We start from the raw sequence: 18178 nt of genomic DNA on the forward strand, positions 1-18178 counted from the left end.
AAAAAAATGAAATTAATACGAGGGCTTTTAATCCAAAAATTAAATATTAGAAATGAAAATAAGACCTATCAAAAAATGAACATTTGTGGAATAAAATGTGAAATCACTGAAGAAGGAGAGGAGGCCTCAATCATGAAGCAAAACGAACTTATGAGGGTAGCCCGTTGAGATAAATTGCATAACAAGACTGGAAGGATACCAAAAATTTTACCTCTATCTTGGAAGTATTTAACACCTGAAATATACTTATATATAATACATGAATCATCATTGGTTTCAATTTGAACCGAATTAATGACCAAAAATGAGTAACACAATGTCACAAATGTCAGCCATTCGGACGCCTTTCGAAGGTTTTTAAAGCAGACATCCATAATTCCAATCATAGCTTGGAGACCCATGATTAATGGAAAGGTGATAAGAAAAAAACAAAAACGTACTTGTATTAGTTGGGAGGATGAAATACTGGAAACGCCTGACCATAAATCAAACGATGCGAAATGTTATATTATGCAGAAAATGATTGATAGATCTATAAAACAATGATTATTAAGCAACCAAAATTTAAGCTCTTATATTTCGTCAATTTAATTTACAGGGTTTTAAAACCCCCGACGGGCTAAGTTAAGTTTATAGAGATACTCTTAAATTAGAATTTAGGCACATGCACAATACTGGAACCATATTGTTTCATCCCTGGAAACCTCAAAAACCGGAGGATTCCGGGTATTGTATTGAAAAGGTGATACATACCAAGCAATACTAAGACTTATGGTGAATTGTCATGCTTCAATGAAGATTTTAGCTGCCATACAGTTTTCCCTGATCATTAACCCATATTACTTAACTGCCGAAATCTAAGGCGTAAGGCATTAATTTTTCCTGATTAGTGCATATTTCCCTTGAATGGAAATGAAGCCCTTTCTGGAACAACTGAGGCAAATCTTGAGAGAATTTAAAAGCTGAAAAATAATAAAATGTATTGATAGTAAATGGTAAAAACCTCTTGTGGTATTATAATACATGTAACCATACTCATTAAACAAACCACTGAATTTCTCTTGACCAAATAGGCAATTCTAATGTGGACAAATTCCCGCATGGTGATGGAAATAGCAAACTGAAAATTTTCCATCGGAATTATTTTCAATGGCCACCAGTTAACCAATCCAAACACAATGGACTGGAAAGCTCGGATCCCTGAAATCATGATATTGTCTCACTGACAATTTACAAGCCCTATGTAGATGTTTTTATCAACACTTATACACCTGTCTAACAATAGCAAACTTTCCAAGAACCTGAGAGGATATTAAACGTCATGCTAAAATTGAAGCAAAAAGATAATACTTTTCCAAAAGCTTATCGACAAATAACCCTCCTAAACAAACTAAGGAAATGTTTTTATCAAGCATTAAAGGGAAAAATTAAATTAGGAAATTTGAATTAAAAATACCTTACACAAAACCCAGCTTCAGAACTTATGGAAAAACTACTCCTGCCATTCAAAAGTCATTCATTATACAACTAATAGAAATACGAAATATGTTGTGGTTCTATTCATAAGCATAAAGGCTGCCTTTTACTCGATCTGTTAGTCTTGTGTTATTGAAAAAATGAGGAGACTCAAGTTTCCAGCCAACCTTAGTACACTAATATTGCGTTATTTGAAATGAAGGATAGAATAAATACATATACAGGGTTGCACCCAAAAGTGGTAGGACTGATTTTTTTACAAGAATTTTATTGACGATATACTTACATCGACTTAATAATCTTCAAAGTATGCTCCTTGAGCTGCTACACACTTAGTATAACGTTGCTCCCATTCCCCGTACGCCCGCTGGAAATTTTCTTTGGGGATGCCGTTGATGACCCTCGTCGAAGCCTCTTGAACGGCCTTTATCGAGTCAAAACGTCGTCCCTTAAGCTGTCTTTTCATCAGGGGGAAGAAGAAGAAGTCCGGTGGTGCCAGATCGGGAGAATAGGGCGGGTGCGGCAACGTGGCAACGCCGTATTTGGCCAGGAGCTGTCTGACGACGAGCGCGCCATGGCACGGCGCGTTGTCTTGATGAAGCACCCAGCAGTTTGCGATGGCCGGTCGGACTCTTTTCACGCGTTCTCGGAGGCGGGTGAGCACCTGCACGTAAAAGTTCGCATTCACAGTCTCCCCTTGTGGGACAAACTCCTTGTGAACCAGTCTACTCTTAACAGACAACAGCAATGTTCAAAATAACTACAAAGGAATGACCCCAAAGTCTTAGTTAAAATGATTCTAAACTTAATAAATATTTTATATATTAAATATTAAATTAATAAACTTAATAAACTCACTTTTAAGAGAACAACTTTCCATGAAGTGTAAAATGTTTGCCCTAGCAGATGATAGGGTGTACCAGCTAAAATAAGGTAGAACTGCAGTCTCAAACCGCAACCTGTGCGGATATTTCGGAAACTTGGCAGTGACTTATACGTTAGCCTTATTCGTGGAAAAGAGTAAGTTAATTTAGTTAGTTAGTCCCTGGGGAAAAATGAAGGGGGGAAAAGTATATCAGGTAAAAATTAGTCTATTTTGTATTAACCCCCTGCCACACATTCTAGTGGTTGTTTTCAAGGTATTTAAAAAATAAAACCAAACTAAACTAAACTATATAATCTGGGGAAAAGGAGATGTTATCACTTTGGTATTGAAAACATAAAAAACAGACCCTGGGCAAAAGAATATCGAAACCAATCTACGAACGGCAGAAAAATGGGAATATCAGCCCTAACAGTATAATTGAATCGTAAAGCCATATTCACCCGGTAATTTTACAGAAATGATAACTTCAATGAATAAATTTAAGAAAAAGAAAAAATATACGCAACAGCTGAGCTAAGTGAGGCAAGCAACGTAAGGGAATCCCCTGAGGGCAGAATATTAAAATGCTACCATTTAGAATTCACCATCACAACACTTGACATAATTAAACTAGAAAATAAACAATGAAATATAAATCATTTATATAGGATTTGCATACGTAACCATACGCCGTGAACTTGAGAAATTGAAAATCTAAGAACGCTATAAGTAAATCGGGAAACGAAAAGAGGAGAGAACGTTGAGGGGAAGAGGACAGTGAAGAAAGGACCTTGGACCAAAGGAAGGCCCTGAATTCAGGGGAACGGAGAGCGGCGGACAGAAGATTCTGAAAGAAAAGAAGAGCGATAGCCACCTATTGCCGCAATTAGGCATGCATTTAGATGAACGATGTGACCAATCTTTGCCTTGTTAAAATATACTAATTAGATTAATTTAATTAGTGATATTTAATGTACAAATTTATTTTAAACGATCAAAATCATTAGTATTTCAATCCTAGGACTGGTTTACTGCGACCCTCCATTTTTCTCCATTTAATGTCAATTCCCTTAACCCTTGATACCTTCTCTGTTTTGTGTGTTTATTAATTTGTCCTGTGTACATGTCTCTTGGTCTTCCTCGTGGAATCTTCCCTTCTATTTTTCCTTCTATTATATACCTTATCAATCTATTGAGCCTTAATGTGTGTCCAATACATCTATTTGGCTTTGCCGCAGAGTTCTCCATATGGTCCTATCCTCTTCTCTATACTTCCTCGTTCCTTACTTTTTCTGTCCATTTAACATTCTGCATTCTCCTCCAGCACCATGTTTCTAAGGCTTTTATTTTTCGCTGGTCCACTTTGCCGATGTTTCAAGTCTTGGAACCCTCTATGGTTGGATTGCTTCCTTGTTTCCAGCTTTAGGTTCTTTAAACATTGTAATTGTTTCTTATTCATGAATAGGTTCTTAGTTTGGGCTATTTTTCGCTTGAATTCAGTCGAACGTCTTCCATCCCCTGTTATGCTGCTGCCTAGGTAGATGCTCTAGTTTCATCCCTCGAATTGTGATATCTGCATTCAGCTTCTCTCTTCCACACACAAAGATTTTAGTTTTATTCTTGTTGATGTCCACATTAAATTCCCCCAGTACTGGGTCCAAAGCACTTAGAGTTGCTTTGCCGGTCCTCTCGCGTTTCCGCTATAGCTGCGAAGTCATCTGCAAACCGGAGCATGTTGATTTCTTCTCCATTTACCTTGACTCCTTTGGTGCCCGATTCCTGAGCTTCCTTTATTGCCTCTTCCAGGTAAACGTTGGATATTGCTGTCGAGAGGTTGCATCCTTGTCTTCCTCCTATAATTATTTTGGCTTCTGCATTTCTTCCATTTCTCGTTTGTATTGTGGTAACCTGATTCTTGTAGTGGTTATGGATAATTCTTCTGTCGTTGTAGTCCAACCCAAGCGCCTCCAGTATCTTGAACATGTAGCTCCATTCGACGTTGTCGAAGGTCTCCTCCAAGTCTACGAATGACACACATCATGGCTGATTTATCTATATCATTTTTTCGCCCCGACATCTCAAGCTGAGAATTGCCCCTCTTGCTCTTCGGTTTTTCCTAAATCCGAATTGGTTTGTAATATACTATATAGTGTATATATAGTATATAGTGAAAAAAGTGGAGTGTATAAGTTAAGATGTGAGTGTGACGTAGTGCATATTGGACTCACCGGCTGGAAATTTCAAGAACGGGTGAAGGAGCACCAAGCCTGCGTGAAGAACAAAAAGTCAACGTCACATTTTGCAAAGCATTTATTAGAATATAACCACGGTAGTGACCTTAAATTTGAAATGTTACATGTAGAAAAGAAAGGACTTAGACTAGACACTTTAGAGTAGCTTGAAATTTTAATAAGTGTACGCTCCAAAGAGAATATTGTTAATGACCTTTTGTACACCTCCCACTCCCCCCTGCTGAACATATCACTTCTCGATACCCGCGCTTATGTGGGTAAGAACCCCTCTACTTCCCCCACACCCTCCCTTTACCTCAGAGATATGTAAAAAGGTTTTGAATTGATGTCTATGAACCATGGGTCGCAGTAGTCCAGTGGGTAGAGCGTTGGACTGCTGACCGGAGGGTCCCGGGTTCGATTCCCGGACTCTGGGCACTCTGGGCACCTGCACCTCCACCCAAGCTAAAGTCATTTTTCGGGTACCAAGTCTTCCTGGGAAACCATAACCGGCACAGGGAAAGGAACTGGCCCCCCTACCCTGATGTGTGAATTTTCACACGCCGTATAGGGCTTAGTACTGGTGATCTCTACCATCACCTACTAAACCGACCTTCGGGTTGGTTATGGTTTATGGTCTATGAACCGTTAAAACCCACCCACTTTCCTCCACCAATTCATAGGGTGCCTCATGTTTCTACCCTTCCCTCCAACTATCATTCCTCAATTCCCTCCCCCACCCACCCTCCAACCCTCTCACCTCCCCGCCCCTACCGGAGTGTAATATACGAGGGTCATCCGGAAAGTAGTACCCGTTCGTGCCGCATGAAGTGCTGACGACGCGAGTAGCCGCTGGACGAGGTCAGATAGCTTCAGTGGCTTGTCTGCCTTCTCTGAGCCAAGTTGCGTGACGCTAGCATTGCCTGTGTTGTTTCTGTGATTGTTTACAATGTTTAAAAGAATTGAGAACGCCGCCAGTTGTGAAGTGAGGGCAGTGATTAAATTCCTCAATGCAAGAAACGTTCGCCCATGTGATATTCATCGCCAATTAAAGGAGGTGTATGGAGACAATGTAATGGACGAGTCGTCTGTTCGGCGGTGGTGTCGCAACTTCAACATGGGGAGGGGGAACACACACGACGATGAGCGTTCGGAGAGACCGTCTGTCATTACAGACCAACTGGTGAGCTCAGTTGACGAATTCGTGAGGAACGATCGGCACGTCACAATTGATGACATCTGTGAGCATTTTCCCAATGTTTCTCGAACAATTGTTCATGAAATTGTTAAACACCATCTGCATTATGCAAAAATTTGTGCAAGATGGGTCCCTCGCGTATCTCAATGAGCTGGCGGCGAAGGACTATGCAGCAGGAATACAGAAACTTGTCACACGTTATGACAAATGCCTTAATTTGCTTGGAGATTATGTTGAGAAGTAGTTTAAAGTATCCTCTTTCAAATAAAATTTTTTATGTTTGTTAATATTTACTTTTGTGTCTTTATTTCACGAACGGGTACTACTTTCCGGATGACCCTCGTATATAGACGGCTTCCGTCAGAGTTGTCACCTGAAGATGACGTTGAACGTCGAAACCCGGGTCGTCTCGTAATAATAAATATTTCAGTGGAATCACAAAGTTACTATTTTTCATTTCCAATATGAATTGATTCCATAAAGTTACGCCGGAAACCATCAATCATATCCCATACTACTTCTCTCTCGCCCCTCGCCGACCTCAGATTTCCAATCTCCCGTTGCTATGAGGTTTTCCTTCCCTTTTACTGTTCCTAGAACCTCTTCCAGTTGGTTGTATACTTCCTTTATTTCCTCATCTGAATGGCTGGATGTTGGCATACAAATTATTTTCCTTACCCATTTCTTCGTGAGTATGCATACTCCTGCAAATTTCTGGTCGTTTCTCCAATATATATCACCCTGTAGCCGTCCCTCCAGAAGTCATTCGCCCCTGGCCACTTAATCTCTCCCAATTCCAGGATGTCTATTATATTCCTATTCTTCATTTATCCAACTTGGCTGATGTTCCCCTCCCAGTAGTCCCCACCTGGAAATCCAATTGGGGGGCTAGTTTACCTTCAGAATATTTTACCGGGAGGAAAGGCATCTTGTAACATTTTCGATATAAGAAGAAATTGGCTTTCTGACATACATTCAAAAACAAAAATAATTTTAGCCCATTTAATAAAGTACCGACGTTCTTATCAATACTCCTATTACTACTTAGGTACCTTTTTTGGCGTTCAAACTGAGCCGACCCTCTGTATGAAGGGAAGCGGTTTGGTTGAGTAAGGTGGAGTGCCTCCTGCTCCAACACGCCCCAACCTCCGGGATTCAGCTCACCCTGCTCATCTATTCCTTGCTCACTTTTCATCTTCGCGAAGGGTGCTCATATGCTTCCTGACCTTTCGCCGTCCAAAGCCGCAGCTGATTTTTCAGAAGAGGTGGGGAATATAAACACGTTCTCTGATGAGACCTCTGGACTGCAAACTTCCTGGAGATTTTGACGAACAGCGTCGACCACCGATAAAGAGAGATAGGCCGGCCTCTCTCTCCATCAGGCGGCGTGTCCAGGGCCCAGGGCTTAGGGGTAAGGGATGGTTCCCCTTCCCCGCACTGTAGGGGCTCTCGGTTCCTTACGATTGGTCGTAGATCTTATGTAAAGGTGAGAGAGGTGAGTTCCTTTTGTTCAATAATTTAGATATTGAACTTAAGTTTGAATGGGACGAGGTGTCCATTTCTCCTTTCTCCTCTAGGATATTCAGTAGGTGTCCTTCTTTATTCGTCTTCAGCGAGACGACCGGACTCCAATCATTCTACATGCCTACATATATTACGAGTGTTACATGGTCAGCAGCTATTCTTATGCCAACACAAAGAGTGCAAGAAAGTACATTAAAAATGGGTAGACACACATTCAATGTGGACACTTAATACCGGTTGCTATTCTGCACATTCTGGACGGACAATTCGGAAATACAATAGGCATTATATACTTTGACCTACACCCCATCTAGCTAAAGTGCACATGGCGGGGGGCTTTGGGACGCATGATTTGAATTTATATAGTGTATTTACAGATAGTGTTTTGTGGGAATTTAATTTTGTGAACCCCTATTTTCAAGAATGCGTACCTATTACTTTCTTAGGTAGTCCCCCTTTCATTTGTGTCGCAAATAGTGCGCGGGTATGTTGATAAAGAATATAATTTACACACCACCGCAAAAGTGTTTACCTCAAGCATCACTCCGATACCTGACTGTGTAATTGTCTATAAATAGGTTATGCGGTAAATAGGATATGTGGTAAAATAAAATTTAGCGCGTACAAACTAACTGCAAAAAAAAGTACGGAACTGAAGTTTTTAAGCCTTTTGTCTGTCCTTCTCAACATTTTGTTTACTCATTACAGTAGTCTTGAGTGCTGAAATACGACTCTTTTCTTTTCAAACATGCGGATCCGCTTTAAGGAAATTTATCTTCATTTTAGAGGTGGTGGGGAAATGCAATGAGAAAGTTAAGGATAGGTGTTATTTCGCTTTAGTTAGGCCACATTTGGAATATGCCACAAGTATTTGGGATCCTTGGGAGAAAGTGGTGCTAAAAGAATATGATAAATTTCAGAGAATATCTGCCAAATTCGTCCAAAAGTGTTACGATAAGAAGACGAGTGTGGCAGGTATTTTGGAGAAATTAGGCTGGGGGCCGCTTGAGATGCGAAGAGGACAAGCAAGACTTAGACTTTTAGCAAGGTTCAGAACACACGAGTTTAACAATGACACTACGGAATTTATTATTTCCCAAGACTATTTTGGTAGGTCAGATCACAAATATAAGATAAGGGAGATAGACTCCTGTACTGATAGTCACACATATTCGTTCTTTCCCGGAAATACAGGATTCAAAATAATAAGTAATCATAGTAATTAGAGAAAGAGTAAAGATATTCGATCTAAAAGGGAGGATAAGATTACACACATAAGTAGACAAAAGGTAAATTTGTACGTGCATGTCTATGTGTTAGTTCCTAGTATAAAAACCATAAATACAGTAATCAGCCTGAAGGTCTGTCTGGTAGGTGATTGTAGAGTTCACCCATTACTAAGCGCTATACGGCTCGTAAAATTCACATATCAGGGTAAGGGGGCGAGTTCCTTTCCCTGTGCCGGTTATGGTTTTCCAGGAAGATCTGATACCCGAAAAATCACATAGCTTGGGCGGAGCTGTAGTTGCCGAGAGTGTTTCCCGGGAATCGAACCCGGGCCCCTCCGGTCAGTAATCCAACGCTCTATCCTCTGGACTACCACCATTTGGAGTTCGTATGATATGTATGGCTAATGTATGTGCATGAGTGTAAGTTAAAATTGTTTTTGCATGAATATATACGCTTCAGTTGATGTGAATTGGCATGAATTTGTTAGTTTTACATGTTTTTTTTCTGTTTTACAGGTGGTGACTAAACACCCCCCGCCACACACTCTTGCGGCGGCTTTCGGGGGTTTAGGGGGGCGCTATTCTGACTTCATCACATCTCTATTTTGGGGACCACGAGTAGCATTTCCATGAATTAATAGAATTCCCCCTTCTTACTTTACAGTTCTGTTTGACCTGTTTTGGTTTGGCGGAATTCTGTCGTATTGTTGTGATTATGGCTCATTTTTCCCTCGTTTTTTGCCTAAGCAAAAACTATGTAATTGGTTGAAATTATCAATTATTTTGAATTGTCTTCTTCCAGCATGTATGCAAATTAGCACATTATTTGCGGTCAATAGTGAATATTTGTTCCTTTTTCCCTTCCTCTCCCTTATACTTCGCCCATCCCTCCTGGTACCTGCGTCCCCTGCGACGCATCTTTTTGGTGGACCGCCGGGTATTTATGTAGATCTCTTCTCCCGATAATTATGATTTTCCACTATTAATAGTTTCTGGAGTCCAAGCATCAAAAACCTGTGATCCAGTCCATTAAATTGAACATCGCGTAAAATATTGTTGCTTTCCATTTATTCCGTATTGAAGCTGTATTCCCCTGGCTCTACTGAAATTAAGTAGTTAATTATGAGTATGGCAACAGTACAGATCCTCAGTGCAGTACATTAGCACCCTTTTAGGAAGAAAGAAAACAGAATAAAACAAAGGGCTTTCACAACCTGAACACAATACCCAAGGGTACAACGCAGTTGGCATGAATTACATATTCTATTTAATATAAACAACCATGTTTTTCTATTGGCATTAATAAAAAATTGCATTAGATATAAACAAACATTTGTTAATAGCTTTGCCGTGCTGCTTTCGTTAAATATTTTGTAAAGGGTTCTCAAATGAAAATTAGGATCCTAGTGCAGTTTTCAATGCTTCATTAATCTTATTTTTTCACAAAACGGCAGTTTATATCCAAGAAAACGAATTCTAGTGCTTTTATCGCTGCATTTCACTCAGTTTTTTGTTCTTTAACTATCATCCACAACTCTCATTGGTATAACTTACCCAATTCGAGGGCGTTTGGATTAGGCAACGTTCCGTTTCAAACGGATTAATAGCTAACCGATGGGGTGAGTTGTCGAATGCCCGAACGGAATCGACTCCGTTCATCGAATAGATCAATTCAACTCGACTGAGTAAGGCACCTTATTAACCCCCATGATGCATTAAAACAGGGAACTATCCGCGAATTTACCGTTTGGAGCAGTCAAATTTCGCCGGAATGCAAAACACTCGGCTGGCCTGAAGGAGGACAGTGCTCAAGTTAGACTCTACCAGCGATCGAGGCTTCGGTCGCCTGAGAAAAAACACCCACCCCGCACGAAAGAGCTCCCACGAAACACGTCCGCTCTCAGCTAAGCCACAGAGGCGTCCTTTTACACTGGCTAACTGCCAAGGTGAATGATTTTTATGCCCTGTGAAATTATCCATTTAATGTGCACACCACCGTGCGACTCCATTGCTGCATTTCCTGCTGTTTCTTTGAATTAGGGTAAAAAAATTCTATCCAATAGAATTTAAAATACCCTAAGATGAAAATAAAATGTAACTTATTCTCTCACAATGTGTTCATCAGGCGTGAAAGGATTGCTATCTGTGGAATTGAGTAATTATTAAGATAGAGAAAGCAGAATAAGACGCAAATGGGAATCAAGTGTAAAGAGTCCTCAGGTGAGACTCCTTTACATTTGATTCTCAGGTTCTTATAAGGGAACATACGGTTGCAGTGAATACGGTGGAAAATGAAGGTGGTAAAATAAATACTCTTTAGGAACTCCCATTGGAAATATATTTCGGCATCCAGAATTTTTTTCCCTGCCTTCAATAAGTTTTAACAATATCTTAATTCATCGGTCTCATTTCACCATATTCTTAAATTTTATCAAGAAACCTTCAGAATCCCAAACGGGTCTCTCTAAAATCCAACAGCCAAAGAAAAATCACGACTAAGTATTCGTACAATTGTTTCCGATATTTATTGGATCCTGAATTTTACTTGATATTTGGCCTGGTTGAAATACTAACTGCTGAACAATTAAATATTTATTAACTTTTACGTATTTGTAACTAAATTTCAAATTTCTACGCCAGGGGACATTCCAACAATCACTACATCTGTTGGCAAAGTCTTAGTTATCTAGGAAATTCAAAGTTGAACACTCATAGGAATGAATCAATAAGCACAGATGAAGTCAATCGGGGAGAAGAAAAAAAATGTATGCATAACACTTGAATTTGTGGAATCTCTTGTAGGTAAGAGGCTTGCAAATTTATTTGTCATGTGTATTACCGTCATGCAACATCATACACGACTTTAGTCACAAACTTCTTGTTCGTCTTCAGCTTGTTGAATGTTCTCGTCTATTTATCACTTCCGTTGATTACGTCAATGAATCTTTCAGCAATATTACCTGGTCCTGATCCTATTGACTGGTTTGAGATTATTGCATTTTTTCAATCAGTATCCTTTTTTGTTTCTTCATCGTCACAGATGAGCTCATGCTCGGATACACACATTCCTTTCGCCACCCCGTCTCAATTTAATTATTCTCATTTACTTGTCCCTCGGTCATGACCATTAAGAGGTTCTCATGTCGCATCATGGGCCCTATCCACTCATCTCTTTTTCACATCAAAATTTTTCATATCATTTTTCTCTCTTCTACCATATTTGTCTTATTTTTCTACCCATGAACCCTTATCCATTTATTCATTCATAAATATATATAATGTTATATTATATAATGTCATAATATATCATGTTATTCATATCCATAAATATCATTCTCTCAGAGAATGATATTTTGAAAGCACTCTCCCTTATGCACATTACTGCCCTTACGAATCTATTTGTCATTTCCTTGCATATTACAAAATTCTCCACGCAGAGTTCAATTGGACGTTTTAGCTCAGGTTCATCCTAGAGAATGTTAAAGAATTTTCTGTTTTAAAAAGCTCTGGTTTATTCTGCTGATTGATTCCCTTTAGCTGGACCCATCGTATTTTATACATCTACATCTACATAATACACCGCAAGGGCGTGTGGCGGGGGGTGTTAGGTCACCAACCGTAAAAAGTAACAATACCACATGCAAAAAAACAACACGGAAAATTACACCCACAGCAGCGCACACACCCATGCCAAAATTCCTTCATCCAACACTCATGCAAACACATATACCGCAAAACAACAAACAACTGCACCCCAGGATGCAGCACGAAAGCTATCCTTCAACACGCAAGCCAGGACACAATAAGCAAGAATGTGAAACATCTCTACCACATGAACATGCACCACAAAACTCTCTACCCCCCAAAGAGTCTGTAAAAGGCAGGGAATGCGACCCAACGTTGCAGGTAGCAGGAATTTGCCCCCGCGGAGAGGGACGAGGGATTGAAAGGGAGACTTAAAAACAGATGAACAGAACACTAATGAGGTCATTCGGAAAGAATGGGTTATTATAGCAAAGCACATAAGGTTAGTGGAAGAGCATGCATTTAAAGAGAACTAATTATTTTTTAGACGCTGAGGGTGGCAAGTGGAATTTTTGCTATCTATAACCCTGCAGTTGCTATCCCGTATTGTCCGTGGGAAGAAGGAGTCCTTGAGTCGGCTAGTTCTGGCATCTATTTCCCGAATTTTATATGCATGATCCAAGCGACCAATGTATGTAGGAGTACAAATAATTTGCGAGACCTCGGTGCTGAAACATGCGGATCTAAATTTATTTAATAATTTAAATCTTGCATGGAATCGTCTCTCTGCCAATGATTCCCACCCCAAATCCACCGCAGACTTTACGCATGTGAGTCCCCCAAGTTAAGTCTTATGTGAATGTGACACCTAGGTATTTTACCGTATCAACTACTGCTAGGTCACCTCCAGCTAATTTGTAAGCAAATCCCGTTGATCATTTAAAGAAATTTACCACCGAACATTTATTATAATTTAGTGTCAATCCCCAGTTAGAACACCATTTAGTAATGCAATCTAAATCCTGCGCTAGAATAAAACGATCCTCATCCCCAGATATCTCCCGATAAATCACCGTGTCATCTGCGAACATGCTAATTTCCCTTTTCACTTCGCGGTTCAAATCGTTCGCAAAAATCAAGAAAAGCAACGGCCCGATTACACTTCCCTGAGGTACCCCCGACGTGACTCGAACGCTGTCGGAACTAGCGCCATCAAGGACTACCCTCTGTTCCCGCTCAGAAAGAAAATCTTTAACCCAACTTATGGCACCCTTGTTTACACCCGCGACCTTTAATTTATGAATGAGTTTACCATGTGGAACCTTATCAAATGCCTTTTGAAAATCTAAGAAGATGGCATCCACTTGTCTACCTCTCTCACCAGATAAAAGTAAATCATGTGTAAATAATCCTAATTGGGTTTCGCAGGAGCGGGTTTTCCTGAATCCGTGTTGATTGTCACTTAAAAAGTTAATATTGTCAAGGTGTCTCATTATTGAACTGACAATTACGTGCTCTAAGATTTTGCAACAGATAGAAGTGAGAGATATAGGTCTGTAATTACTGGGATCCTCCCTGTCACCACTTTTAAAAATAGGCGTTATTTGCGCGGTTTTCCAAATCTTAGGTACTTTGCACTCTGTGAGGGATTTGTTAAATATAAATTCAAGGTACGGGGCAATGTTTGGAGCTAAATGTTTTATCACCCTATCTGGTATATTTTCGGGACCCGGGGATTTGTTGGGTTTATTCTCATTAAGCAATTTTAGAATTCCTTGTTGGTCCACTGTTATTTTTTCCATGGGTGGAGTATGTATTGTTTCTTGGAGATATGCGGTGGCAACATCATTCGAGAAAACGCTTTGGAAGAATGAATTTAGGATGTTAGCTTTACCCTCACTGTCTGTATGAATTATATTGCTACAATCCCTTAAGCAAACCACGGTTTGTTTACTCCCATTTACTTCCCTAACATATGACCAGAAAGCTTTGGGGTCAGTGTCCAAGTGCTCGCAAAGTACTTTGCGTTTAAAGTCCAGTTAGGCGCTACGTAATTTTGTTTTGGTTTCAATTTTAGAGGATCTATATGTGTCCCATAATTGTTTATTCTCAGGGGATGATGTGTTCACGCCTGCCCTCTTTACCCTAGAGTGTAGCATTCTCTGCTTTCGAAGGGCTTTTCTAACGTCATTATTGTACCACCTGGGGTCGCGATTTGCTTTAACGTATTTTATAGGTATGAAATCTACGATTCCTTTTTGCATAATATTGACAAATTCTGTCCAAGTTTCTTCCACGTTGATATTAATTAAGCGGGTTTTGAACTCGGGTAGTGAAGAGTTTAATTGATTGGCAAAAGATTCAAAGTCTGCTTTATTGTAATTATAAATTTTTCTTTTTGGTTTAACAATCTTTTTTATTTCTATGTCCAAGTGGACATTAACTGCTTTATGGTCACTCAAGCCCTCATCAGTTGATACACTAATAATACGTTCAGGCGTGTTTGTAAGAAATAGATCCAATATGTTCTTTCCACGGGTGGGCATGCGTACTACTTGATGGAGGGAGTTTGTTTGAACCAATTTTATCTTGGAATTGCAAGATTATAATATCATTCATGTAAGTAAACTCTTAGGCATTAACTGGAGGTTCTACGCGTTCTTTTTCTCACCACAGACAACATTTTGTTTTTCATCTTTTTAGATAATTGTCTTTATATTTTGCAATTTCATTTTTTACTATTACACCATTGTGTTCGCTAATTCCTTCAGTATTTCTTTGTGCCCTTTTTCATAGTAGTCAAAACCACAATTTCGTTCGTATATCGAATTAAGTCAACCCTCAGCCTAGCATTCCCACTGGCCTTTCCCCCAAATAATCTTCCCAGCCAGTTTTCACATATTTTTTTCAATTCCCAGGTTGATCAGGTTTCGTTGCAGATTGCACTCTGTAAGCTTTGTGGTTGCAGAGCAGACTGAAATCTATCATTCTGCCTCACTCCTCTCATTATTGATTCTTCTACCTGAAATTATCCTCGTCTTCCTGCTGCCTGTGCGTCCCTGTACACACTCGAAATTAATCAACAACCCCTAATAGATGCACAGAAACTCGACGGTTTATTGAGAACGTGATATGAGAATATTAGCAGCCGAATTTTGGGACGCAAAGCAATAATTTGAACTCGAACTGCTTTATTGCAAATCAAAGAATTGTTTCATGTTTCTCGCTACCCGAACGCACAGTCAAGTACATCAATTAATTCCACGCGTCGGTCACCGTGCTCGAGCTCCGCGATAAATAATTTAAATCTGAGCTCATGAAGCATCATTTTGTAGCAGAAGGCTAACATAATGAGCGGCACACGGAGTCCAGCATTAATCAGGCTTCGCTCTCACTTCAGCCCTCACACCCCCGGCACCCACCGCACCAACGCCATGCTCCCGCCGCATTCCTCGCCGCCATCCTATCCACCCACACCCCTCTCGGACGCCGCGCCATTCATCTCGACCCGTTGAGCCTTCCGTAATCAGCAGCAGTGCAGGTGCGCCTTCAGGTGCGAGAGGACGCCCTTACAGGTTCCCGACCCATCCCCTCCTCCCCACCCACACCTCTTCCCACACTCGAGGGCCGCCGTCTCTCTCGCCCACCTACGGGTCCCGATAGCGTTGCGTCGCAACCCCAAGGAACAAGTGCCCGGCCGGCTGCCCCCGTCACTGTCATTCTCCCCGTGTTTTCTTCATTAGCACGGCTCCGGACTATCTCCTCCACCGCCAGCCACCTCCCGCACGCCACCCCTCCACGACTACGCCCCCTCCCCGACAACGCCACCGATCCCATCGGCTTCCAACCGCGGCGAGCGAGAATGGGCCCGGCGGCGGTCGTGGCCCTCGTGCCCGGCGGGGCGCGTTGAGGGCCGGCCGGGAGTGGAGTCCCGGCCCTCCCTCCCCCGACCACCCACTCTCCCGAACTACTCGACCCACGCGCACCTTTTTGGTGCCTCGTTTGCTCTTGCCTCTCGCCGGGTGCCCGAGGTGTCTGGCGGGGCGTCCTCGATCTCCCGCTGCCGTGGTGACGGATGGCGGGGGTCGCCGAGCCGAGAGAGTGGGAGAGCGGCGGATTTACGACAACACAGAAACGAAAATGCGCCACCGTCACGGAACGTAACAGTGGATACAAATTTAAGTGGGAGGGAATGGAAAGAGAACGGGAGAGATTCTTATCCGGAGAGGCTTGCTTCGGTTGTTAAGAGCCCTAAACATTAATGTTGAGATGAGCGGGGGAGATATAGGTACGTGGACTTGGGAATCGACATGGAAGCCACGTCGCCACGCACGAAGTGAGAGAGGCGGTGGTTGGTGGGGAGGAGGAGGGAAGGGGTGAGAGGAACTGGGAAGGAGGGAGAGTGGGGGGGGGGGCAGGGAAGACCAGGGAAGAAACACGGAGTAGCGGGCACTCGCTGTGCCACGTCGAGTGTTGGGATGCGTGTGGAGCGCGCATTCCCGGGGAATGCGCGCCAGAGGGCTTCAGCGCCGTCCGAGGTCGCATAATCGCAGGGGTGTTTAAAGCGTGGCGTGGCAACTCACAGGGAAGCGTGGACGCGGCAAACAAACCGGACTCGTGGTCAACTAGGAGCCGCCAGTATTGTAGGCGAGGATACACATTGTGATAACAGCCCGCCATTGATGAATTTGAGTAAAAACTTCACCAAAAGAGGAGATGAAGAAAACCAATGGGGTAGTGAAAAGATTGTATAAGTTTACCCAATGAATATACTTTCTGAATTTCCTTGTAGGACAAATAGGCTCGTTGTATTACTTGATAAACATAACAGTCTCAGGCTTAACTTTGTGAAATTCCTCCACGATTAGTGTAGAAAAAGAAACTTTTCACTTCCACATAAAGGTCTTTATTTGGAAGTGCAAAGTTTCTTTTTCCACCCTCATCGTTATATTTCTGTCAAAATCCAGCTTGCACGTTATTGAACAAATATTAACTACATTATAAGGTACAATCCTTTGTTAGCTGATAGTATATGTATTTGCATGCGTGTAAGTCGAAAGGGTTTTTGCATGAATTTATACGCCAATGTGGGTGTAAGTTTGCATGGATGTGTTGATTTTGCAGGTGGTTTAAATCTCTTTTACGGGTGGTGACCTAACACTCCCCGCCGTAGCTTGCGGGGTATTATGTATATGTAGATGCACAAAAAACTTCTGGGTAATAATTAACACCGACCAGCTATCAGATGAGTAACCCGACCTTGTTGAGTAAATTGATTTTAAATATTATCAATGAATTAATTAACTCTAGAATATTTCACATAAGTAAATATTATGGAAACCGATAGTGTTCTAAGAAGTGCATTAATGCATTTGTGCATTTTCATGTCACCCTTGATATATTAATGGATATTTATGGATCCCTGGTAACTAAAGATGTCATAATCCTTCCAAATAATCAGTTTGTTGGTGTGAAATTTAGTTTTTTTTAATAACGTACCTCATACTTTTAACCAAGACAAAATGTCCTGTCTTTTTTCTTGTGTCCTGAATATTTTTTCTACGATTTATTTCTATATTTATTTTTTTTAATGCCGAGTTGGGTTCCTCCAATCATCATCCGCCCATTTGCCGTAGCATTGGTTACCAAATGGTGACTGTTAAAGCCATTTTAAAGGCTGAGAAATATCTGCAAGTGCGGGAGTTATAATTGGCAAACTGCTACATATCAATACCTACACACACGGTTGTGACTCTATCTAGAGGCATGCTAAAGAAAAATAGCACGTCTATGTCACTTTTTCATCACTACATTTCCCAAAGTTCCGTTTGATAAATTCCAATTTATTTATGATCCCTCCGAAATTAATTTTGCATACGGCATTCTTAATTACCGGTGGTGACCTAACACCCCCCGCCAAACGCCCTCGCGGCGGTTTGTGGGTTACTATGCAGATGCAGATGAATTTGTGCATTTATATTTTTTCCCATATAGTGCCATTTCGATGGTGACATCCAATTATTTTACATGGTCGGCAACGTTCCTCTGAACAGCTCCGAGTGCAAAGGTGCATCAATTTTGTTCCCTTTTTTTTATGTTTTAAGAAATGTATAACCGTCCATATTTAGTA

Source organism: Hetaerina americana, unplaced genomic scaffold (assembly GCF_022747635.1).
Source record: "Hetaerina americana unplaced genomic scaffold, ioHetAmer1.1.p SCAF_13, whole genome shotgun sequence".
Classification (NCBI taxonomy): Eukaryota; Metazoa; Arthropoda; class Insecta; order Odonata; family Calopterygidae; genus Hetaerina; species Hetaerina americana.